The 27128-nt window shown below is 45.0% G+C and overlaps 1 long non-coding RNA gene and 1 pseudogene across 1 annotated transcript in view; one reads left to right on the plus strand and one right to left on the minus strand.

The window, feature by feature from the left end:
• Positions 1-20704, minus strand: part of LOC135276615 (uncharacterized) — a 100523-nt gene extending 79819 nt beyond the window's left edge. Inside the window, exon 1 of the long non-coding RNA XR_010344158.1 lies at positions 20596-20704. This is a non-coding gene — a long non-coding RNA (uncharacterized LOC135276615). The remainder of the gene's footprint in view (positions 1-20595) is intronic.
• On the plus strand, positions 19619-23436 carry LOC135276613 (class I histocompatibility antigen, Gogo-C*0203 alpha chain-like; annotated as a pseudogene).
• The last annotated feature ends 3692 nt before the right edge of the window (positions 23437-27128 follow it).

The raw sequence follows: 27128 nt of genomic DNA on the forward strand, positions 1-27128 counted from the left end.
CATGGAGCAAATCACCGTTTTTCTCTCTGGTCCCAAGGACTGGTGTCCTTTGGTGATTATGAACCCCAGGTATCTCACCTGTCATCTGCAGATTTGGGCCTTATCCATCCCTGGGGGGTTTGTTTCTGCCCAGACTGCAGGGAAGGTATCCAGGAATTCTGGTGGGATTTCCTCTGACCTCTCGGCAGTGTGCAGTTTCCATTCTTCCTCACGTGGAAGTGTGACTGCCCCCTGGTTCAAAAGTGATTTATGCCCTTAACAAGTTTCTTCCCAAAAGGGGGACAGGACATTCCAGTAGGTAGAGGAACTCATGGCATACCTGGTGCCCCCCTAATTGGCATATCTGATCTCGGCAGAACAACCAGGGCTCTACTTGGTTGTCTGTTGCTCCCACAACAGTTGCCTTCCACTTGCTAAAAGGGCAACTGGAGTGGTGACCACCGAGTACTCTGCTCCAGAGTCTACTATAAAAGTCATTGGGTGGCCCCCGACCTTCATCCTCACCATGGGCTCTCGGGGCCAAGTTTCATAAAGCTTGGCCCATCCTAGTCTGAGTCCATCCTGGTCAAGGCATTCAGGTGGGCCCGGCTAGGTTCTGGCTGGTATTCTGCCCTCCCTTGGGGGGAGTGCCACACCCAGGACCATCTGTTTGGGGCACTTATTCTTCCAGTGTTCCACCTGTTTGCAGTATGCACGGTGATCTAGCCAAAAGGGAGGGTGCTCAGATCTCCCCTCTTTGTGTGGGGAGTGTGTCAGGCAAGGCTGGTGGGCTAGGGGCTGATGGTGCCAGAAGGACATAAAGCAGTGGCAGCTCCTCCTCAAGGTCACCCTGATGAATGGGTTGCTTGGATCCCTTAGTTACTTGGGCTACAAGGAACTTGCACTGTCCCTTCTTGCCAGTGCAGAATCAAACCCAGGAGGAAGGAGCTGAGCTATCTCCAACCAGAAATCAATATATGGGAACTGGTCCAGGTGGCTGGGGTTGCTGGTCACAGCCTTCCAAACAGCCTGCACCATGGAGAGGTCCAGGGTGTCCTTTGGTGGCCAGCCAATATTAAGCACTGGCCACTCTGATCTGCCAAGGGTCTTTAGCTTTCCTGGGGTCATTTTGACCCTATAATCTCCAGAAAAGCCCTTCCTGAAGTTTTTGACCATACAATCTAGGACTGTGGGCTTAGACTGACTTTTCCCCATGATGTGTGTCCCCTTTTGACTGGTGGCACAAGATAGACAAAGGAGGGGGTGTCCTGTGAAGGATCACTTGGGTGCCCGCCTGGCCACATCCCTTGCAGGAACTTAGGCTTCTCTTGGCATCAGCATGTCGGTGTAATCCCCCAAATCGGATCGGGCTGAGCTCTAACTCAGTTCAAACTCAGCTCAATACTGCCATAAGCCTTATGAGGTTGCCACAGAAATGGAGGCTCAGGCCTTCTTGGACTCCATAGTTTGCACCATGGAGCCACAGACTGGAGGTTCAAGGGCAGGTCCTTGAGCTCCCCATGCACTCACATACTCACTCAGAGGTTATCACATTTCTGTCCCAACTCAGGAAATCTGCCTGCTGTCTCCAAATGGAGACACTGGGAGGTGATCAATCTCCCCTTCCGTCTGTAGATGGGCCTGCTTAGGGTCAGATTCCAGAACCTTTCTTTATTTGGAGTTCCCTTCAGTTCAGTCCATCTCCCCCACGAGCCTGGCGAGCAGCAATGCCAGAGCAGCAGCAGCTCCCCTCCCAGGGAAGGAGGCCCTGTAGAAGCTGACAGAGGGGCCCCTGCCTCATTCCCCAGTGGGGAACAGGCAAGCTGTCTGTCCTTTCTGACCCCAATCCAGTGGCTCAAGGGGCCAGCGGGGTTGGGTTTCCCAGTCAGGGAATCAAATGTTCTGGAAAATTTTACCTGACAAGAAACCCAAGCAGCACTTGGGGGACCAAAGGAATGCACTTTATTGTGCTGGGGGTCCCAGAATGGTTCACACCCAAAAGTCTGGACCCCAGCTAAGAAAAGTACACATTTTTTGTAAGTAAAGGGGCAGGGGAAGTAACTCAGGACTTTAGACAATGCAGCAGGTTTTAGACGACATGGCAGTTTCCCTTAAGGCTTTCCACTTAGTAAGCAATAAACTGAGGTATAGAACCAGAAAGAGGCAGTTACCAACAAAAATAGGGGCAGTTTTAAAATAGGGACAATTGCTGACTACGTGCTGACAAAATCCTGGGCAAAATTTCCACTTCATGGAGATTCCTTAAAGATCTAAAACTAGATCTACCATTTGATCCAGCAATCCTATTACTGGGTATCTACCCAAAGGAACATAAATCATTATATGGAAAATATGCACACACATGCATATTTAGAGCAGCACAATTCACAGTTGCAAGGATATGGAGCCAACCTGAGTGCCCATCAACCAGTGGGTGTATAAAGAAAATGTGGTGTATATACACCATGGAATACTACTCAGCCATAAAATGGAATAAAATAATGTGTTATACAGCAACTTGGATAGAACTGGAGATTATTATTATAAGTGAAGTAACTCAGGGATGGAAAAACCAAATACTGAATGTTCTCACTTATAAATGAGAGCTGAGCTATGAGGATGGAAAAAGATACAAAATGATATAATGGACTGTGGGGACTTGTGGACAGGTTGGGAAGAAGGTGAGGGACAAAACGCAATTTTGGGTAGAGAGTACATTGCTCAGGTGATGGTGCACTAACATTTCAGAATTCACTACTAAAGAACTCACTCACATAACCAAATATTACCTGTCCCCTTAAACTATTGAAATTAAAAAAAATAATAAATATGGGGTTGATTTGAAATTCAAAATTTAATTTGAATGGTGAATACAAGATTTATTCTCTTACAGTTCTGGAGCTGTGATGTCAAAAATGGGTCACTATGGGCTAAAATCAATGTGTCATCAGAGCTGCATTTATTCTGAGGCATTAAGGGAAAATTGTTTCCTCACCCTTTCCAGCTTCTTGGGGCTGCCTGCATTCTTTGGATCTTGCTCTCTTCCTCCATCTTCCAAGTCAGCAGTCACATCACTGTGACCTCCGATTCTGTTGCCACATCTCTAACTCTGATGCTGCTCTCTACTCCTTTCACTTATAAGGACTATTGTGATTACACTGAAGCTGCCTAGACAATCTAGGATAATCTTCCCATCTCAGGAGCTGCAGCTTAATCACATCTGAAAAGTTTCTTCTGCCCTATTAGAAGACAGTTCTATAAGTTTCAGGACACAGACATATTTGGGAGACCATTATTCTGCCTGTCACATGACTTCACCAATATTTGCTACCCCTGGTTTCCAAACATTAGTGTATGCTCTTATTTCTGTATTAAACACATTATTCCAAATACCAGAATGAATCTGTTTGTCTGATACAGGAAAACAGCTAACTACCCCAAGAAGAGCTCAAGAAATTTCTGTCTATTGTCTCAAAGCCTACAAATTGTACTGATTCTTCAATGTGCATTGGCTGTAAATTAGTCTGTAATCTTGTGGGGTGTTGGAGGAAGAAGAAAGAGAATGACTAGACAGCCCTCTGATTGTGTCCCATGTCCCTGATTGCTGGCCATCTTGGGCTGTAAGCGTTTCCCTCCCACATAGACTCAGTCATTTCTGACTCCCCAAGAGGTTTTCACAGTATTAATGTCCACTTCATGCATCAGTCATCTGCTTGTCCTCTATCTCCACGTTTACATTTTTCTTTTCTTCTCCCGCTGTAGTCCTGCCTTGATTCTTCAGCTATTGCCTTCCTTTTACATGCATGTGCTTCAGCAATTCTCTAGGAAGACATTCCAGACAGCTCTTTATCATTTGTTACTTTGTTTATTTTTATTTGACTACAGAGCATTCAAGATTCTTAACTTTCTATTTCTAAAATTTTTGTGTAAAAGTAATTCATGCTCACAATAGGAAATGAAACAATCAAAATATGCATAAATATACTTTCAAATCTCTCCTATCACTAAATCCAAATCCACTTTACTAGGCTGATTACTATTATATCAGCCTGCTCTCTGTATGTCTACCTTCTTCACTTGCATGCAAACCATATTGGTAGCTTTTTGAGCAAAAGACTACAAATTTTACATGTAATTTAATCATTTTCAGGAGAACTTGTGATATAATTTAAATAGCATAAAATCCACACATTGAAAATACACAATTCAGTGGTTTTCCGAATATTCACAGTTGCGCCTCCATTACCACAATCACAGATCACTTTCATCTCCTCCCAGCCCAGCAGAAAAATCCACATCCAAATCCCTAACCCTAAGAAGTTACCAGCCTAGGTTTTAGTGCTACAGATTTACCTTTTCTGAACATTTTACGTAATAAACTTATACAATATGTGGCCTTTTGTGTCTGTCTTATTTCACTTATCATAACATTTTCAAAGTTTGTGTGGGTTGTAGCTTGTATCAGAACTTCACATCTTTTTATTGCTTAACTGTATTTCACTGTATGAATGTACCACAATTTGTTTATATTAGTTAGTGACATTTTGGTCTTCATTTTGGATTATTACTGATAATCCTGCTATAAACATGGTGTATAGGTTTTATGTGAATTTGTATTTTCATTTCTCTTCGGTATACTGTATACATGGGAGGGGATTGCTGGATCATATAATAACTTAATGTTGAACATTAAGCTGGCCTGCTTTCTAAAGGAACTATGTCACTTAAATTCCCATCAGCAAAATGTGAGCATTCTAGTATCTCCACATTCTCATAAATACTAATTATTATCTTTTCAATTATAGCCATTCTAATGGGTGGGAAATAGTAACTCAGTTTCGGGTTGATGTATATTTCTCTGATGGTTGATGATATTGAAAGTGTTTCTACATGCTTATAGGTCTTTTGTGTATTATTTGTCTTTTTATTATAATTTTATTAATTATTATTTTATAATTACTAATATTATATTGAGCTACAATCATTCTTTCTATATTCTAGATACAATTCCTTTTCTTACCAGATGTAAGATTTGCAAAACTATTCTCCCTTTCTTTTCTTTTTTTTTTTTTTAATTGCATTTTAGGTTTTGGGGTACATGTGAAAAACATGCAAAGTTGTTGCATAGGTGCATTCATGGCAGTGTGATTTGCTGCACTATTCTCCCTTTCAATGAGTTGCTTTTCACTTTCTTGGTGGTGTCCTTAGACACACACACTTTAAATTTTTATGATGTTCAATTTCTTTTATTTCCTTTTATTGCTTGTGCCTTTGGTATCACTTAAGATCAGATATTTTTACCTAATCCAAAGTCATAAGGATTTATGCCTATGTTTTCTTCTAAGAGTTTTCTAGTGTTAAGTCTCATATTTAGGTCTCTGATACACTTTGAGGTAATCTTTATATGTGGTGTGAAGTAGGGATCCAGCTTTATTCTTTTGCATATGAATAGCCTATTATCTCAGCATCATTTGATGGAAAGATGATTTCTTCCCCCACTGAATTATATTAGCACCATTTTCAAAAGCCAATTAAGCGTAAAAGTGAAGAGTATTGCTGGACCCTCAATTTCATTCCATTTTATTCTTTTTAATGCTGTTGTAAATTGGATTTTTTAATAACATTTTTATTAATGAATTGATACTCTACAGAAACACTTAATTTTGTATTTTTATTTTGCATTCTATCAATGTGCTAAACTCATTTAGTATTAGTAGTTTAGTAGTTGCTAAACTCGTTTTTGGTGAATTTTTTTGTATTTCTATATATAGATTTAATCATCTGCAATTGAGGTAGCTTTACCTCTTCCTTTTTAACCTAGATGACTTTTATTTCATCTTACTGCTCATTTTAGCCTTTTAAAAATTACATTATTGTATTCACAGTGTCCTAACATTTGATATTTTTATTTCTATTATATCACAAACATTTTTGAATTTCATAGAAAAAAAGGTTTAATGCATCATTTTATTGCTATTCTATAGTATATGCACCTGTTCCCCTGGGGTAAATATTTAGGTGGTTTCCTTTATTTGTCACCCACTCTACAGACATCTTTACACACATATCCTCATAGTCATCCCAGAGTTTTCTGATTTCTCACAGCATCAGTGGTTAAAGTAATGATCTGTCTGACTAGGTGGACACACTTTCTGACAATTCCATTGCTGCTGTATATAATTTAATATCAACAACTACATTTGGAACTCAGATCATCTAGGCACAGCTACACTTAGTCTTTCCTAGTCTCAGAGATTTCTTCTCTGCCTGTTAATTTCTCTATCCCTGAAACTATCCTTGTATTCCAATCCAATAGTCCTGCATCTACCACTTGCTAACTAGAAAGTGTCATCTGCACAAGATAAGTAAGGAATTTATCTTCATTCACTTTCCGTTTAGTTATCAAATCTCCACGTAGCTCAGGTAGATTGAGCTGAAAACATTCTTGTGTTTAGTAATGTAGCCAAAAGTGTAAAACATTCTAAGGGAACTGTAAACTATAAAGGTAAATTGCCAGCTTCTGCATGTAACATATATGTTACATGGTATGTCTAACACTCTTCTTGTTTTCAGAATTGGTCTGAAAACTTGAAGACTGAGCTTTTTATGAACTGATTTGTGTCTGTTCTGCTGACAAGGTTATTCCCTCTTGACTGAGAGGATGGTTGGAAGCAAGTGCTCTTTCTTTTCAGAGGCTTTTAAAAATACTTATTAGGAAGAATGTATCACATAAGGCATTTGATTAATGAAACCACAGTGGCAAAAAAGCAAACAAACATTTCTTAACTGCCCTGCACTTGGTACATACACCCAGAGTATTACCATGATTCCAGAAGATGCCTTCAACCAAGACTAATAATCTCACATGTAGGAAACCTACAGATAAGGTAAACCTTCAGATAAGAACTTCTGTAAAATTGTAGCTGGGCTGTGATTAGAGAATTGTTACAATATCAACAAATCTTACAAAAGAACTGCTGATTCAACACGTCCTCAGAAAACCTATATGGGAGCCTATAAAATTTAAACATCCTGAATGTATTCTGTGGAAAATAATAACAACCATAGTAATAACGGCTGTGTTTAAAAGATTCTTGCTGTATTTCAGGCACTGGCTTTAGTACCTACATGGGTTATTTTGTTCAATATTTATCACAACCATAGGAGAAAGATGTTATTATCCACAATAAAGAAACAAAACCCATAAACTGTAACTTATTCAAGAAAATTAGGTACAGAGATGTTAAGTTACTTGCCCAATGTTCCATAATTTTGAATATATGAGGCCAGAATTCACTTCCATGCCATTTTATGTGGGTCCAGATGGCCCGGGGAGACCTATGGTAATTCGATCTAAATAATTATAAGCTTGCTTGGCTCAGAGTACACTGAACTTTATACACCAAACTAAACTATATTATTGGTGGAGTTAATTAGAAATCAAGCGGCAACAGGAAGCCTAAGGTAAAGACCATCCGAGAGCTTAGTAACACCAGGGAACACCTTGGGATGTTGCAGAGCAAGGAACACTGCTCTGGTCCCATGAATACCTTCTCAACATGGAGATTGCATGAGGGCCTCGTGAAGAGGGCTTATGCAAAGACCTCTAAGAAAGGAGGCTACCTCTGCTCATCCAAGAGGATCCAAGAGGGTCTTAGCAGATGGGAGCTGGCAAGGAGGAGAAAAGCCTTGCAGGGCAGAGATCAAGGAACACCTCAGGCTCTGCCTAGGTTCTTGGAATATGGTATGATATTTAATTGCTCTAGATCCTCAGTGCTGGAGATAAAAGCCCCTTGATACATTGGGTGCGGTCAGACCCTTTGGCTCTTCATCTTCTATACTTCTGATGGAGCCCTACCCTGATAACAATTGGTGATAAACTCAGAGTACTAGTTTAGCCTGGCTTAGAAGTATGTCAAGTGCTGTTAAATGCTCAGAGCACTAGTTTAGCATGTCTTAGAAGGATCTCAAGTGCTCTCCACCCGGCTATCTTACCTACTCCTTTAACCTCTCCTTCCATGCCTATAAGATCAATGAAATTAAGCACATGATAAAAATGTTTGGAGCCCAGAGCTCAGGGCCAATGCATTTCCCATGCTTGCATTGGTTCTCTGGATCCATGCTCTAAATTCTACTCTTGTGTCTCTGTCTTTATTTCCTTTTCTCAATCCCTTGTCACTGCTGGGACTAAGGGCACTTAAGTATGGGGTTGGGGCTGGTACCCAACATTTTACGCTGTATCTACTGCTTTACCCTACTGTATGATTGTAGCAAGACTGATCTAAAGCTGCCTCCCCTGTCCCAACAGGTTCTCTTATGACAGTGATTATAAAATACAGAGCTAATGAAGTATTGGGTAAGGAGAGAAGATGAAAAGAATGCAGAATTTAAGACTATGCTTATAATGCTTAAAATCACAACTCATAGCTATTAGAGTTTATCTTAAACTTTCCTCCCTGGTATCCCTGCATCCAGTTGAGAGAGCACTCTACTCCCTACATCCCAGAACATGTAGATCTGTCCGTGGTTCTGAAAGACACACTGGTGGGTCCCAGCAACGGCATGAAAGGCATTCATATTGTGGAAAACTGCCCACTAGTAAAAATGTACAATTGAATTTGTACATTCATTACATAGGGGGTTGGAGAAACTGATGTGCTGAACAATTCAACAATAACTTGGAAAGATACCATAGAAAGATGGCAGAATATTTTTATATACATGATACTGAAATGCACAAAACCAGAATAGGACACATTATAAGTGAAAACTTTACCTTGAAATTTTAATCAGAATATGAAGAAAAGAAATCCAGCATTAGACTTGGAAAAAGAGAAAATAATTTATATTTCAATTAACTATCTTTATAGATTCTCAGCAAATACACTATCCTTTTAAACCTCAATATATATTTAACCAACCATTTACCTTTATTTTTTGCTTGTTTTTTTTTCTTTCATCTCATACCTGCTATCTGGGATATCCTTTTCTCCCTAAAGTGAATGTTTTACAACTTCTTGTACTCTACTAGGTGTGTTTGTGTTAAATTATTTTTACCTGCAAAAATCCATTGAGATTTAATTTTTATTATTTTATTTTCATACTTAAGTTTTATGTGTTGGTTTTTTCAAATTTTTCTGAAGATTATTTATAGTTTCTTCTTCACTTAATATATTTAACAGTTTGTTCTGTAATCATAGGCAGTTTAGCAATTTTATATCCTATATAAAAGTAAAGTATCTACAAGTAATGTAAAATCAGAATGATGAAAATTTTTAAAATACACTCATAAAACAATGATTAAAGTAATACCAGGTTCAGGCATCAATTTTTAAATAATGTGTATGATTTGTACACTGAGATCTACATGGCACCCCCGACAGAAAATAAAGAAGATTGAAATAAACAGAGAAATAACCAGTGTTATTAATCCTCCAAGACTGAGCTATTAAATTAAGCACCATATCAATTAAAACGCTGGTGAACTTTAAAAGAAATATTTAAAGAAATTGGCAAGCTGAATCTACCATTTCTATGGGAATACAAATAACTTCCAATAGCTGCAATAATTTAAAAAGAAAAAGAAATTTGGAGGATGGATATGGGGTAATTTGAAGATTTACTATCAACTCCTAGAAATAAAAAGTACTGTGATGTTGGCATAAAATAGTTATAAATCAATGGAATAGAACCACACATACACGTCTAATCCCAATCCTGACATAGAATAGGCGCGCCCTCCTGTGTTCAGACCCCTGTCCTGCTGCCGGGAGCCCAGAAAGACCCAGGGGAGGTCTTGACTGAGCAGGCGAGTTGGGAGCTGAGGGCCATCGTTTAGCCTCGTGGCCACACGGGGGCGCCGCCGCGCTGCTCTCAGATTCTCTGAGCAGAAGAAAGGAGTGGGCTGTAAGTCAGGCAGAGATGGCTGACCCGAGGCTGAGCATCAGTGCGGGTGAAGGAGCCTCTGAGCAACAAGGCTGCTCACAACGGTGAGAGAAGGGGAAAGCTCTGGAGCCTTGTGCCATCTGTCTCCTCCCTGCAACTCCTCTCTCCAGCCTTTCATGGCAACACTCCAGAAAACTGAAAAGAAAACATTTTCTTCTACTCCTTCTTTCTTGTCAGTGCTCCTTCTTCATGTAACAAAAATAACACGCGCATAACTTCTTTCCAGGAAGGATGAAGGATGCATGAGACTTGGTAAAGTGCTTATTTCTGGCAGAGGACCTGGGGTCTGGGGAGGGAGGAAAATTTCCCCTGTAATACCTTTGGAATGTTTTGAAGAATCTTTTCAAAACAAGTTATGGAAAAAATCCCTCTCATTGACAAGGCCCTCCCCAGTGACAGCCTCAGTTTACCCATGTGTCTATGCAATGGGGCCAGGCTAAGGCCCTCCATGGCATCGTTCATCCAGCACAACCAGGTGTCCACATCTCAGAGCCTCTGCACAGCTGCTCCCCTGCCTGGAAGCTCATCTCCAGGGCTCTCTTCCAATCTCCTCGTTCTCCTCATTCTTCTCACTCTTACCAGAACCCGCCTTGCACTGCCCACTTCATGTAACAACAATAGCCAGGTGTATAACTTCTGTCCAGGAAAGATGCATGAGACTTGACAACATGTGTTCACAAAAAAGTGTTCACAACCCTTTTACTAACATTTAAGAATTATCTACTTACTTATCTTGAGAAACTGGGTTGTGCTCTGTCACCCAGGCTGGAATGCAGTGGGGCAATCTTGGCTCAGTGTAGCCTCAAACTCCTGGGCTCAAGTGATCCTCCCACCTCAGCCTCCCAAATAGCTGGGGACTACAGGTGTGTGCCCCCACATTCTGCTAACTTTTTATTTCTTTTTGGTACAAATGGAGTCTTGCTATGTTTCCCAGTCTGGTCTCAAACTGCTGGCCTCAAGGGGTCCTTCTGCTTCATCCAGCCTCCCAAAGTGCTGAAATTGCATGTATGAGCCATGGTGCCCAGCTACAAATGTATTTATTTATTTTTTAAAGACAGGGTTTCACCATGTTGGTCAGGCTGGTCTCGAACTCCTGGCCTCAGGTGATCCACCCCCTTGGCCTCCCAAACGCTGGGGTTACAGGTGTGAGCCACGGCACCCGGCCAAATGTATTTATTTTAATTGCTTGTAGTCTTTCTCTCTCTCAAATACAAGCTTTATGAGGATGAGGTCAGTGATTTTGATTGTTCACAGCTGCATTTTCCTTGCCTTGAACTTAGGGATAACCTCTCTCTCTGGGAAGGACTGTTCTTTGATTACATTTGTATTCACAACAGTTCTGAAACTGTAGAATAATAAACTCAAGACTGGCTAGGTTTTTTTTTTTTTTTTTTTCCTTCAATAAACCATCTCTGGCCAGATGCCAGATTACAGGGTGGTTCATGCCTGTAATCCCAGCACTTTGGGAGGCTGAGGAGGGCAGGCCATGAGGTCAGGAGTTTGAGATCAGCCTGGCCAAAATGGTAAAACCCTGTCCCTATTAAAAATATAAAAATTAGCTGGGCATGGTGGCCCACACCATATCTTTAATCCCAACTACTTAGGAGGCTGAGGCAGGAGAATCACTTTAACCCAGGAGGGGGAGGTTGCAGTGAGCCGAGATCACACCATTGCACTCCAGACTGGGCGACAGAGTGAGACTCCACCTCAAAAACAACAACAAAACAAAACGAATAAACAAGAAAACAACAACAAGAAACCATTGTCAAGATATGTCGATCTTTTGAACTTTTTCCGTGTCTCAATTTCCTTCAGAGCTTAATGCATTTTTAACATCTCATAGTCTACTTTCAGTTAATAATGTACCCAATACCTATAAATATACAAATCTTGCAACCATGTATCCTCTATAAAATGTCCTTATTTTATGGCACAGATATGTAGTATATCTATGCAGGTTATAAGTTCCACAAGAAAAATCTTTTTCTTATCTTTAAACAGTTCTATGTATATAAAGGAAGTGTAAATGAGGGGAGCAAGATAGCCTAACCCACTACCAAGGACTGCTATGGGAGAACCCGTGGGTCACCATTGAAACCATGCATGGCCTCAAGCTGGTCACATTCCTGCCTACGGAAGAAGGAGCTCTGGACCACGACTGTGAGGAAATGGTGGATGAAGTTTTTGCTAGTCTTCCAGACTTCAGAGACTCTCCAATCTCAAAAGGAGATTTGAACCTGTTCACTCATGGGAGCAATTACGTCCAAAATGGGGAAAGGTATGTGGGATATGCAGTCACCACCACCACCGAAGTGATCGAGGTGGCTTCCTTGCCCAAAGGCTGGTCAGTGCAATGGGCGGAATTATATGCCCTTATCCAGGCCTGTGTCATGCAGAAAATAAAGTGGCAAATGTCTACACTGATGCCAAGTACACTTTTGCAACCGTTCACATACACGGGACAATATACAAGGAAAGAGGATGGCTGACAGCAGGGTGAAAGGAAATCAAAAACAAGGAAGAAGTCCTCAAATTGCTAGAAGCAGTTTGGAAGCCCAAAGATGTAGCTGTTATACATTGTAAGGGCCACCAAAGAGGAACGGGTCTCATCTCCACAGGAAACTGGCCAGCCAACCAAGAAGTTAAAGCAGATGCAAGGCAGGAAGATCCAGCACAAACCCCCGCCCATTTATTCACAGTCACCCCTTGGCTCCTCGAGGATTTAGGAAACCCAGGGTACTCCAAGAAGGAAAATCAATGTGTGCAACAGGAGGGGACAAAACAGAGCACAGAGGGATGGTGGCTACTCCCTGACAACAGACCTGTGGTGCCCAAAAACCTGGCTCACACTGTAGTTACTCAGTGTCACAGTCTCACCCACCTAAGAAAGACTGCCCTGGGAACCCTACTCAACAGATATTACTACATTGCACGCTCCGTAAACTTTGTGCTGCAGTGAGCAACCAGTGCCTAAGCTGTGCTAAGAACAACCCCATGCAGCGACTGAAACCCATTCCAGGGGTGCAATGGGTGGGGACTACCCCTTTGAAGACATAGAGGTGGACTTCACTGAAATCTAGCCTGGTAAAGGGTACAAAGACCTACTGGTCCTTGTATGCACATACACAGGTTGGGCAGAGGCACTCCTGACAAAGACTGAAAGGGCCCGAGAAGTAGCGAAAATCATACTCCGTGAAATTGTTCCCCGGTATGGGTTTCCACTCAACTTACACAGTGACGATGGGCCAGCGTTCGTGGCAGACATCATCCAAACCCTCACCAGTGCACTCAAGATCAAGTGGAAACTTCATACAGCCTGCAGGCCACAAAGTTCAGGGAAAGTGGAGCACATAAATTGAATCCTAAAGTTTACGCTGGCAAAGCTCTACCAAGAGACGCAGGCTTCCTGGGTAGACATGCTCCCCCAGCCCTGCTACGGTCATGGTGCACACCAGGACCCACCAGCTACTCACCCTTCAAGATTCTCTTCAGGAGCCCCCCACCCTTAGTCAGCAAAGTACGGGGAGACCTCAGACAGCTAGGAGAAATAGACGTATCATCTCAGTTACAGGCATTGGGGAAAATACTGTCCCAGGTCAACCGGTTTGTAATGGAGAGAGCACCCACCTCCCTAGCCAATCCAGTGCATCCCTTCCAACCTGGGGACCAAGACTGGGTAAAGGACTGGAAAAAGGAACCCCTCCAACCTGTCTGAACAGGGCCCCGTAGTGTAATCCTTGTCACTCCAACTGCTCTCAAAGTTACAGGAATCGTTCCTTGGCTTCACCATTCCAGAGCCAAAAGGGGCCACCCGGACACGTTGCCAGACCTGTGGACTGAACATCTAGACCCCCAGTGCCCTATGAAAATCACACTCCAGCGAGCCGAGTCCTGAGGACTTGTCAAGCCCTGCTCTAGTCACACAACCAGAAGCTGACTAGTCAATGCACGGCCGAAGCTTGAGGAGTCTTCACTGAATAAGTAGATGTGGACTGAAATTTTAGTACTTGGTGCTATTCTGGCAGTGCTTACTGTTCTGCTATTGTGCTGTCATTGTTGCTATCCCTTGAAGGACATTCCTTGCCCATGCCTAGTGTAGAATGTTACTTTCTGTTTTGGTCATGATGGCCTTCACGACAAACTTAGTAAGGGAGGATGTTCTAAATAACCATCCTATCTGCACCCATCCTACATGGATGCCTCTGCTGTCAGCCTTGCTCCTTCCCCTCCCCTTCCCTGCAGGATCCTAGTTCACTCGCACCCATCATGCCTGGAAACATGCAAAATCAAAGGCATTTTCTACCCCTACTCCTATATGAAGGCCACCTACTATCCGCGAGGCAGCCATAAGCTCTGCACAGGCCTGGACTCGAAAACCAATTGGATAGGAAAAATGGGAAAATCTGATTGCCCAATCGTGGGATACCACAGGTGGGGTCAGGACCACTGCTGGACCTGTTACACCTGTTACGGGATGTTAGATGGCTCGGGAGTTCAAGACCAGGCATGAACAAAACAAATCCAAGAGGTTAAGAATGAACTTATCAAACTATCCAGGGCTACACCTGAGCCCTATAGAAGCATAAATCTCTCAGCAATCAGAAGGCTTACACAGTCTTAGAAACTGATGCCCAATTGACTCGAATTTTAAATACAACTTATCAGTAAATACAAGGGGAGACTAATCTCACTAACCCTTGCTGGTTGTGTCTCCCCATCCAACAGGGAATATTTGTGGCTACTCCAGTCCCTGATGGTTGGAATCTCTCCTGGACAGAAGCCAGCCAAATTGCTCTGCTAGGACAAGTAGCTGAGAATGTACTCATAAAGGTCAAAACCAACCTCACCTATGTCCAAAGTCCCGGAGGGAACTTGCCAGTCAACAACCTCTCAAACCTCCTTTGCACTGCTACTGTTAACCTCTTCCAGTGTGTCCCCCCCAACCCCGGGTATCTTCTTCCTATGTGGCAGACAGGCATATACTTGTTGAGACAGAAATCGGACCGGAGTATGTATCTGAGCATTCTTAATCCCAGAAACCTCAGTTGCCACAGACCAAGAAATTGAGATGGCTCTAAATCCCCACTACAGGTCCAAACAGGCTGTATTGCTTCCCCTCCTGGTAGGAACTGGGATAGCAGCCGGGATAGGCACCGGAATAGGAGGCATCAGCACTTCAGCCCACTTCTTTCATAAACTGTCCCAGGAACCCAATGAGGACATGAAAAGGGTGGCCAACTCACTAATGTCCTTGCAAAACCAGTTCCTTAGCAGCCATGGTTCTGCAAAACCATAGGACCTTGGACTTGCAGCTGAAAAAGGGGGTACCTGCCTCTTCTTGCAGAAAGAATGCTGTTACTATGTTAATCAGTCAGGAATTGTCACTGGAAAGGTCAAGGAATTGAGGGATCACATTCAAAGGTTACGTGCTGAGCCAGAAAGCCTCTGGGGCTCCCCAGGACTTGGAACTTGGACTCAATGGGTCCTGCCTTTCTTAGGGCCTGTACTAATGCTTTTCCTGGCCCTCACCTACGGCCCCTGCCTAGTCAGCACACTCCAGCACTTCATCGAGGTAGTCAAGAAAACAACAGCCCAGCTGCCACTAAACTCAACTGAAATATAAAGGTGATGCTCCATATAGTTCACAAAAGAGCATCAAAGGGGGAATGAAGTGGAAAGTTTGTGAAAAATCTCCTGATTGCCCGACTAACCACCACTATCTGCTTCTGTACGCTCACTTCCCGCTTGCTAACTAGGAAGTCCCTTGAGAAACTGCCACATTGCCTAAAACCTTCAGCTACTCCCCTGCACCCAACCTATAAAAGCTGTGTGCTGTTCCAGGCCAGGGCCAGACCTTTGGGTGTGAACCCGTCTGGGTCCGCCGGTGCAATAAACTGTGTTCCTCCACCCTCTGAATGACGTTTAGGTTTCTTGTCAGGTGAAATTCTTCCACAACAGAACTAGTTTATATTCCCACCAACACTGTAAGTGTTCCTGTTTCTCTGTAGACTTGCCAGCATCTATCGTTTCTTGACTTTTTAATAGTTGCCATGCTGACAGGTGAGAGACGGTATCTCATTGTGGTTTGTTTTGTATGTCTGTAACAATCAGTGATGTGGAGCTTTTTTTCCATATGTGTCTTGGCCACATAAATGTCTTCTTCTGAGAAGTGTCTGTTCATATCCTTTGCCCACTTTTTAATGGGGCTGTTTTTTTCTTGTAAATTTGTTTAAGTTTCTTGTAAACAAACATGTGAGCTCTCATCATTCTTGCTTAAACACCTAGCAGGCATCCCAACCAGTGCAATATGGCAAGAAAATGAAATAAAAGACCAATAGAAGAACCGGGCATGATGGCTCATGCCTGTAATCACTATATTTCTGGAGGCTGAGGTGGGAGAATCACTTGAGTTCAGGAGTCTGAGACCAGCCTGATGGTGAGACCTCAACTCTACCAAGTAAGCATAATTTTTTAAAGGAAAAATATCAATGGATAGGAAAGAAAGAAATAAATGTCTTTCTTTGTCACCAACTTAATTGCATATGTAGAAAACACTAGGAAATTCTGAAAAAGTCTCTGGAATTAATCCCTGAATTTGCAAAATAGTTCATAAAATATGTGTAATAAGTCACTTAGATGAACATGAAAAGATAGCAAACAATACTAGTCATCAAAGAAGTGAAAGTTGAAACCACAATGAGAAACCACCACACATCACCTGGAATAGGTAAAGTTAAAAAGACATATGGTAAGTCTAAATACTGGCAAGAATATGGAAAAAATAGAAATGTCTGATATTGCTGGTGGGGATGCAAAAAATGTTGCAGCCAATTTGTAAAGCGGTTTGGCAATTTCTTATACAGCTACCCATCCATTACCACATGACCCAGCAATCCCACAAATATCTATTTATCCAAAAGAATTAAAAATGTAAAGTTACACTTGTAAGCAGTTATTTATAGCGGTTTCATTAATAACAAACACTAACTGGAGTAATCGCCATGTCTGTCAACTGGAGAATAGAGAAACCAATGAATAAACTGCGATTCCAGCAATACTCAGCAGCCTCTCAGCAACAAAAATGAATGAATGGCATCATCTCAAACATTGTTATACTAAGTGGAGACCAAAGGACTACATCACATATTCTAGAAATTTCACTTTTGCAGTGACAGAAAGCAGAGCAGTGGTAGAGTGAAGGGAAGGAGTTAGAGTGGGAAGCAAGGATTGAATAGAAAGGGACAGAAAGAAAGTTTTTAGGGAAAAGAAACTGTTCTTTACAGGCCACAATTCTGGAGTGACTGGGTGGTGGGAACTAAGGAGACAGAAGGGTGTGAGGGATGAGGGGGCAGAAAGAAGGGCTGGGGAAGCAGGAGGTGAGGGAAAGGAGCAGGGGAAAGGACGCTAAAACAGTGGAGGTGCCTAGCAGGGGGTTCTTTGCATGTGGTGTTTCTCTACTGGGCAGTGTGGTAGTTACACGACTACAAATAATTACCAATATTCACCAAAAAGCACAGCTAAAACTGGTGAATTTTTTTTATATGTAAATGCCCTAATAAGCAAAAATAAATAAATAAATAATAAAAGGGGGGCCAGGGAAGAAGTCAAAAAATAAAGACATTTTTAGATAATCAAAACCATAAAATTCATTTCCTAGGCATTCTGTACTACATATAATTTGAAAGGAATTTCTTCAGGCTGAAGGGAAATGATTCCAGATGGTGACCCAGATACACAGAAAGGAACAATTAACAACATAAATGATGCACATACATATATCACATACACACTCGGTTTCTTAATTTCCTGAAGACGTATGACTGCTTTTCTAAAATGAAAACTGTTACACTGTATCACTGAGTATATAATGTATATTGATGTAATATATACAACAATAATAGCATAATGATAGGTTAAATGACACTATACCATTTGAAGTGTCCTTTATTTTGCTGGATGTAGTTTAACATTACCTCAACTTCACTGTGAAAACTCAAGGAATCGAGTTTCCATTCTTAGAACAATAAAAAATTAGTGTAAAGAAATACAGCTAAAAGCCACTGGGAGCATTAAAACCATAACCAAAAAAATGTTTCCTTGACACATAAGAAAGTAGCAAAGGAGGAATGGAAACTGTGAGACATGAGACAAATTGAAAACAAATAGCAAAGTGGTAGACCAGAATCCAACCATTGTAAGGGAAGAAATGACACGACCTGAATCACATTAGCAGAAGGACTGAGCACTGCGGGGAGAACAGACAAGGGCAGGAAGTGAGCGACGGTGTTAATGCCACAATTCAGGAGTGATGGGGTGGCAGGGACTAAGGGAAGAGGAGGATGTGAGGGATGACAGGGGCAGAGAGAAGGGCTGGAGAAGCAGGAGGTGAGGAAAAGGAGAGAGAAAAGAATACTAAAGCAGTGGAAGAGCCTAGGAGGATTGCCTAAGAACTAATAGCCTCCTTAAGATTAAAAAAAAAAAAAAAAGGGTTACAAAAATACTAAGTGTCCAAATAAAGTGTGTACACTGCTTGGATGTGCATCGTTCACAAAAACAGGCAGCGCTCTAGTGTTGGTGAAGAGCATTGGGACTGCATGGAGCACTGACAACTTTGCGGTGCTGACTACAGGCTCCCGGTTGCAATATACAGAAACAAACCGTGCTGCTGCTGATTCTTTTTCTTTTTCTTTTTCTTTTTTTTTTTTTGTACTTTAGGTTCTGGGGTACACGTGCAGCTCATGCAAGATTGTTGCATAGGTACACAAATGGCAATGTGGTTTGCTGTATCCATCTCCCGTCACCTACATCTGGCATTTCTCCCCATGTTATCCCTCCCCGACCTCCCCAGCCCCCTCCCCCCGTCCCTCCTTTGCCCCTCCTCCCCAAACAGACCACTGCTTCTTTGTCTTCAGGAGATGTTCTGGACTCACGTGGGGAATCTCCAGCAAGGGAATGAAGGTAATTTTAAATGTAACAATCCAGAGTCAGAGATCCATAGTCTGGGAAAGTAAAACTTAGGACCTTTGAGAGTTTAATTGTAATGCTGTTTTGACACAGATCTTTTACAGATTGGTATTCTAATCATTCAGGGATTACCAGTATTGTGCTACCTACTGTATTAATAAACAAAAAGGAAACTGGTCTCTATGAGAATCTCTGTCTGGTGCCTTCAGACAAAACTTCACCAGGTTTAGAGAGAAAACCCCTGTCTCTACACCTCCATTCCCACGGCGAGCTTACTCTCTGGCATCAAGTTCCCCGTGGTGAGTTTCCTTGTACAAGAGTCCGAGGGGAGAGGTAAGGAGTGTGAGGCAGGGAGTCCAGTTCAGGGACGGGGATTCCAGGACGAGAAGTGAAGGGGAAGGGGCTGGGCGCAGCCTTGGCGTCTCTGTCTCTCCCTGGTTTCCGCAGACAGATCCTTGGCCAGGACTCATGCAGGCAGTGTGACAAAGAGGCTTGTGAGGGATTAGGACAAAGTTCCGGGTCCTGGGCATGGGTCTCAGGGTGTCAGGTTCCAAGGGCCGCGTCTGCACTGGGGAGCAGCTTTGTGGATTCCTCACTTCCCTGTGTTTCACCACTTCTCCCAACCTGTGTTGGGTCCTTCTTCCAGGATACTCACCAGGCGACCCCAGTTCCCATTCCCATTGGATGTCGGGTTTCTAGAGAAGACAATCAGCGTCATCGAGGTCCGGATTCTAAAGTCCCCACGTACCCACTGGGACTCAGATTCTTCCTCAGACACCGAGACTGGGGTCATGGCGCCTCGAACCCACCTCCTGCTGCTCTCGGGGACCCTGGCCCTGACCGAGACCAGGGCGGGTGAGTGCAGGGTCAAGAGGGAATGGCTTCTGCGGAGAGGAGCGAGGGGCCCGCCCGGCGGGGGCGCAGGACCCGGGAAGCCGCGCCGGGAGGCGGGTCGGGCGGGTCTCAGCCTCTCCTTGTCCCCAGGCTCCCACTCCATGAGGTATTTCGGCACCGCCATGTCCCGGCCCGGCAGCGGGGAGCCCCGTTTCATCGCCGTGGACTACGTGGACGACACGCAGTTCGTGGGGTTCGACAGCGACGCCGCGAGTCCGAGGATGGAGCCGCGGGCGCCGTGGGTGGAGCAGGAGGGGCCGGAGTATTGGGACCGGGAGACACGGAGAGCCATGGCCAAGGCACAGACTTTCCGAGTGAGCCTGCGGACCCTGCTCGGCTACTACAACCAGAGCGAGGCCGGTGAGTGACCCCGGCCCGAAGCGCAGGTCACGACCCCTCCCCATCCCCCACGGACAGCCCGGGTCCCCCCGAGTCTCCGGGTGGAGGTCCACCCCGAGGCTGCGGGACCTGCCCAGACCCTCCACCGGGGAGAGCCCCAGGCGCCTTTACCGAGTTTCATTTTCAGTTTAGGCCAAAATGCCCGCGGGTTGGTCCGGGCGGGGAGGTGCTGCTCGGTGGGCGGCGCTGACCTCGGGGACCAGGCCAGGGTCTCACACCCTCCAGGGGATGTTTGGCTGCGTTGTGGGGCCCGACGGGGGCTTCCTACGCGGGTATCTCCAGTTCGCCTACGATGGCGAGGATTACATCTCCATGGACAAGGACCTGTGCTCCTGGACCGCCGCGGACACGGCAGCTCAGAGCACCCAGAGCAAGTGGGAGGCAGCCAACGTGGCTGAGCGATCGAGAGCTTACCTGGAGGGCGAGTGCGTGGAGTGGCTCCGCAGACACCTGGAGAACGGGAAGGAGACGCTGCAGCGCGCAGGTACCCGAGCAGTGGGGAGCCTTCCCCATCTCCTGTAGATCTCGCGGGATGGCCTCCCGCGAGGAGGGGAGGGAAATGGGATCAGCGGTAGAATATCGCTCTCTATTGAATGGAAAATGGCATAAGTTTTCTTGTGTTTCCTCAGGGCCCCCTCTGCTCTCTAGGACAATTAAGGGATGATGTCTCTGAGGGAACGGAGGGGAAGACAGTCCCTGGAATACCGATCAGGGGTCCACTTTGACCCCTGCAGCCGCCTTGGGCACCGTGACTTTTTCTCTCAGGCCTTGTTCTCTGCCTCACACTCAATGTGTTGGAAAGTCTGATTCCGGCTTCTCTGAGTTCCTCAGCCTCCATTCAGGTCAGGAGCAGAAGTCGCTGTTCCTGCCTCAGAGACTAGAACTTTCCACGGAATAGGAGATTATCCCAGGTGTCTGGGTCCAGGCTGGTATCTGAGTTCTGACACGCCAGGAGTCCTGTCCATTCTCAGGATGGTCACATGGGTGCTACTGGGATGTCTCATGAGAGAGTCAAAGTACCTGAATTTTCTAACTTCCTGTCAGACGCCCCAAAGACACACGTGACACACCACCCCATCTCTGACCATGAGGCCACCCTGAGGTGCTGGGCTCTGGGCTTCTACCCTGCGGAGATCACACTGACCTGGCAGCGGGATGGGGAGGACCACACCCAGGAAACCAAGCTTGTGGAGACCAGGCCATCAGGGGATGGAAACTTCTAGAAGTGGGTGACTGTGGTGGTGACTTCTGGAGAAGAGCAGAGATATACGTGCCATGTGCAGCACGAGGGGCTGCTGGAGCCCCTCACCCTGAGATGGGGTAAGGAGGGGGATGGGTAAGGAGGGGAATTGGGGTATCATGTCTCTTCTCAGGGAAAGCAGGAGCCCTTCTGAAGTCTTGAGCAGGGTCAGGGCTGAGGCCTGGTGTCAGGGCCCCTCACCTTCCCCTCCTTTTCCAGAGCCATATTCCCAGCCCACCATCTTCATTGTGGGCATCGTTGCTGGCTTGGCTGTCCTGGAAGCTGTGATCATCAGAGTTGTGGTCACTGCTGTGATGTGTAGGATGAAGAGCTCAGGTAGAGAAGGGGTGAGGAGTGAGGTCTGGGTTTTCTTGTCCCTTTTGGGGTTTCAAGCCCCAGATAGAAGTGTTCCCTGCCTCATTACTGGGAAGGACCATCCACACATGGGCCAACCCAGCCTGGGGCCCCATGTGCCAGCACTTTTTCTTTTGTGAAGTACATGTGACAATGAAAAACAGATGAAAGACAGATGTCACTTTGATGATTGTGGTGATGGGGTCCTGATCCCAGCATTCACAAGTCAGAGGAAGGTCCCTTCTAAAGACAAACCTTAGGAGGGCGGTTGGTCTAGGACCCACACCTGCTTTCCTTGTGTTTTCCGATCGTGTCCTGGGTCTGTCATAGTTCTGGAAACTTCTCTTGGATCCAAGACTAGGAGTTTCCTCTAAGCTCTCATGGCCCTGCCTCTGCCATGTCCCTTCACAGGACATTTTCTTCCCACAGCTGGAAAAAGAGGGAGCTATTCTCAGGCTGTGTATAAGTGGTGGGGCTGGGAATGTGGAGGCGCTCACCCACCCATAATTCCTCCTGGCCCACATCTCCCGCGGGCTCTGACCAGGTCCTGTTTTTGTTCCACCCCAGGCAGCAACAGTGCCCAGGGCTCTGATGTGTCTCTCCTGGCTTGTAAAGGTGAGACCCTGGGGGTCTGAAGTGGGCAGGGTTAGAGGCAGAGGGGACAGGACTGGGTAATGGGGATTCTTTGACTGGGACATTTCCAGTGTGTGGTGGGCTGTTCAGAGTGATGTACCATGACTGTCCTGAATTTGTTCATGACTATTTTCTGTAGCCTGAGACAGCTGCCTTGTGTGTGACTGAGATGCAGGATTTCTTCACGCCTCCCCTGTGTGACTTCAAGAGCCTCTGGCATCTCGTTCTGCAAAGGCATCTGAATATGTCTGTGTCCCTGTTTGCATAATGTGAGGAGGTGGAGAGACAGCCCACCCCCGTGTCCACCGTGACCCCTGTCCCCACGCTGACTTGTGTTCCCTCCCCAGTCATCTTTCCTGTTCCAGAGAGGTGGGGCTGGGTGTCTCCATCTCTGTCTCACCTTCATGGTGCACTGAGCTGCAAACTCTTACTTCCCTACTGAAAATAAGAATCTGAATATAAATTTGTTTTCTCAAATATGTTGAGGTTGATGGGCTAATTAAATAAGTCAATTCCTAAAATTTGAGAGAGGAAATGAAGACCTGAGAACTTGCAGAATCCGCATGTTCGCTGTGCTGAGTCTGTTGCAGGTGGGGATGGAGAAGGCTGTGAGGAGCCGAGTGTGGACGGGGCCTGTGTCCAGCTGCTGTTGAGTCCATCATGGACATTCTGTGGTCAGTCCTCAGCTGGGTCAGCTTAACTGCTCCACTGTCCTGGTCCCTTCAGTGGAAACTTGTCCAGCAAAACTGTGACCACAGAGAATTACACATCACCCAGGGCAGCCCCTGCACATGGGAGTCTCTGTGTTTCTGAGACAAATTTTCAGACCCATTCAGCTCCCTGCCTCCTTCTAGGGCTCCTCTTCTGCTCTGCTCTCCTGCCCTCTCTCCCTGCCCTGGTTCTAGTGATCTTGGTGCTGGCTCCAATTCATGAATCTAAAACATAGTGTAATTTAGATTCTTATTTGATTGTAAAATTGGGTTCATAGTCTAGAATTGTTCTTTCCTGAAGAGAGATACCTGGTTGTGTGCTGCAGTGTGTGTGGGGGTTGGTGTGGGAGGAGGGTGGGGGAGGGAGGACACAAGCAGCACTGCTGAGAAAAGCACAGGCAACCTGGATGTCAGTGTGAGGGCACCTTGTGCTGTAGCTGCCACAAAACAGCACTTGGCCTGACTCTATGCTAATAAAGATCCTGTCTGGAATAGGAGGTGCTCTACAGTGATCATTCATTCACCTGCATTTGAATCGTTCGGCATCTGGGGAACATCACTGAAGTAAAATCAGAAAAATCTCCGGCCTTTTGTAGCATATGTTCCAGTGGGAAGAGGCAGACAATAGATACACTATAACCAGAGTAAGGAAAGAAAGTGCTAGAAGGTGGTAAGTGCAGTGAGGCAAGTGATCCAGGGTGAGAAGAGTGGGGACAGGGAAGGTGGCTGTTGTGCTGTGTGGTCGGTGTGCCCCATGTTGCAAAGGTGATCTTTGAGGAAAGAGTTGAGGGACATGTGAGTGTCCATGAAGATGTCTGGGGAAGTTCTTTCCAGGCAGGGGAACCTCCAGGGCAAATGCTCTAGAGCAGGAAGGTGTCTGTGTTCCCAGAAGAGCAAAGAGGCCAGGAGGGCTGGACAGAGAGAAACTAGATGAGGTCAGAGGTACGGCCACAGCAGGTGGGCTTGAGGTCAGTGGGGTTGGATCTGATCTGTGCTCTGAGTGGGATGGGAGTTAGAGGACAGTTTTGAGCAGAAGGACATTATATGACGTCTCTTTTAAAAGGATCTATGACTGCTATGCTGAGGATGGAATCGAGAGGTGAGGGACAAGGGAAGCAGAAGGCAAAACAGTAAGAAGCGAGTGCAGTATTCCAGGCTGGAGATGTCGTTACCTTGACTGGGGTGTGAGCAGTGGAAATAGTGGGACATGAGGGGATTCTGGATGCATTTGAAGATGGACTCACAGCATTTGCCAATGGATTGTATCTGTGGTGTGAGAAAGAAGAATCAAGGATACCCACGGTTGTAAATGAGTAAGTAGAAGGGCAGAGCTGCTATCAGTGGAGATGGGGGGACTCTGGCAGGAGCATGCTGAGGAGGGGGCATCCCAGGCACTCAGTGGAGGAGATGTCTCCTAGGAATGCAGGTGAGGGAGCCAGGGTGGCAGTTGGACAGACAATCCAGAGTTTAGGGGAAAGGACTGGCCTGGAGAAATAGATTTAAGATGTCACACCATATAAATGATACTTAAAACCTCAAGCTTGGATGAGGGCAACAAGGGAGTGACTGTGGAAAAGAATGAGGGCAAGGAATGAAACCTGGACCTCCAGTTCTAAGGGGTCTGATCAGACCACACCCAGAGCAGACTGCACAGTTCTGACCCCATGCCTGGAGGACACTTAGACAAGGACATCCCATGTGCACAGGAATCACCTGGACGTGGTACTGAGATCCAGGAAGTCTGGAATCAAGCAAGAGACCTTGGATTTATGACAAGGCTGGAGCTCCTGCTGCTGGTCTACAGATCACACTTGGAGCAGCAAGAACATGAGGATCCCACATGTCTGTGCATCAACCTTACCTGTCGGGCTTGTTATATAAATTATTCCTCAGTCTTGTGCATAATACTGTGAGACAGGGGTTCTGGGGAGTGGCCTGAGGATTTTCTAAGCCCCACCAGCAATCCTGTTGCTCAGCCAGATTGGGAACCACTGAGATCAGAGATCAGAGAGTGCCCAGGGTGGGTGGGTGGATTAGGATTTTAAATCTTGTTTAAAAGATGATTTTTCTCTCAGAAAGAAAAGGGAGGATGTATATAATCAGTTATGAGATGTGATATTCCCTGTTGATATCTCCACCATGGGGTAGAGGCCAGGTAGACAATTCCGGATGTGGCTCTCACACAAAGAACACCTCTGAATGCTGCTCTCTGACACTGGGCCACACACTGATTTCTCACTCACTTCTTAGAGCAAACTATGGAAAACAAATTTCTCTAATTTACACATGAAGTAATATATCTGGTATTGGGGGCTAATTTTGTGGTGGGGAAGGCCACAGAACCCTGCTGGAAACTATACATCCAGGAACAGAATCCACAGCCCACTCTTGATCTAGTCCTTCCTGGGAACAACTGCCCCTGCTGCTGAGTACAGATGCCACTGCTCACACCTCTGACACCCTGGTGCTGGACACTGGACCCTGAGGCTAGGACAGATGTCACTGCTGTATCTGGAAACTGTTCATCATTACTGCCACTCAGCCATTCTCTCTAAAATACACTCTGCATAGTTCCAGCCTCTCTCTGTCACCTCATTCTGGCTCAGAGTCTGGCAGTGATATAGGAATTAAGTAGAAATTATTTAGGCAGGTAGCGAGGGTATGGAAGACTCAGTAAGGTTTTCCTTTTAGTGAAGAGTAGCCCCCTAATCATTTTCTTTTCTAAAAACAAGCAGCATGTAAAATCAAACTTCAGACACAGACAAGCAAGCTGGGAGCTCTCACGGGTGAATGTGGCAGCTGTGCCAATAGGATAAGACACCTGGGACTAGGCATGTTTCCAATGGTGGCTCCATCTTCCCTTCTCTTTACCAGTCACATGTACATTAAGGAGTAGACAACATGGCACCGGTCAAATGGAAAGCCCATTAGCGTAATATGATTAGGGTGGGGTGAGCAACCTTTCCCCACACACTATGTAAATGTCACAACTGGTCCAACCAACTTGTGGGCCCTACATAAATCAGACACCATCTCTTCAAGCCTGCCTATAAAATCTGGAGCACTCCTATTCTGGGCTGGAATTCCCTTTCAGGCACCCCTCTCTCTCACAACAGAGAGCTGTTCCCCTTTGTCTTTCTTTTGCCTATTAAACCTCTGCTTCTAAGCTCACTCCTCATGTGTCGGTGTCCTTAATGTTCTCAGTGCAAGATGGAAAAATCCCTATTATTTACCCAAGATAATGACACAGCTTCAGCAGGTGTTCATCTGACTGGTGAAGCCTAAGATTCATGCCCATGATCAACTGCAGGGGTGACTGGAGTGTTGCACTCTTCTAGGGAGCGAGGTGGTTTCTGTCTCCTCTTAACAATTTACACCTTGTAAACCAAAAATGAACTTCAAAGCCACCCCTCCCAACCATCTTAATGGACACCCTCAGCCAGGGCACTCAAAAGTTCACCTGAAAGACTGGCTCAGGCCGTCATGGGAAGCAGGTGTTGAACATGCCTCATTAAGCCCTCTTCCCTTTTAGAATTTAGGAAAAGCTGATCAGCATTTACCATCAACACAGACCTTAAGTCTGATCAGAAACATTTACAATCTATTCTCTCTGAAGCCTGCCACATGGAGGCTTCATCTGCATGATAAAATTTTGGACTCTGAAACCTCTTATCATAACCCAGACATTCCTTTCTATTGATAATAACTGAATCAATTGCCAATCAGAACATTTTAAAATCTACCTATATCCTAGAAACACTACCCCCACCCCCACTTGCTTCAAATTGTTCCACCTTTCTGGACTGAACCAATGTATGTTTAAATGTATTTGATTGATGTCTCATATCTTCCTAAAATGTAAAAAACCAACCTGCACCCCAACTACCTGAACACATGTTCAGGGCTGTATCATGGGCTACTCACTCATATTTGGCTCAGAATAAATCTCTTCAAATATTTTACAGAGTTTGACTCCTTTGATGATGTGGAATTCTGATGTAATAAGGGGG

The sequence above is a fragment of the Aotus nancymaae genome, unplaced genomic scaffold (assembly GCF_030222135.1).
Source record: "Aotus nancymaae isolate 86718 unplaced genomic scaffold, 86718_ANA_hifiasm-v0.15.2.pri h1tg000027l, whole genome shotgun sequence".
Classification (NCBI taxonomy): domain Eukaryota; kingdom Metazoa; phylum Chordata; class Mammalia; order Primates; family Aotidae; genus Aotus; species Aotus nancymaae.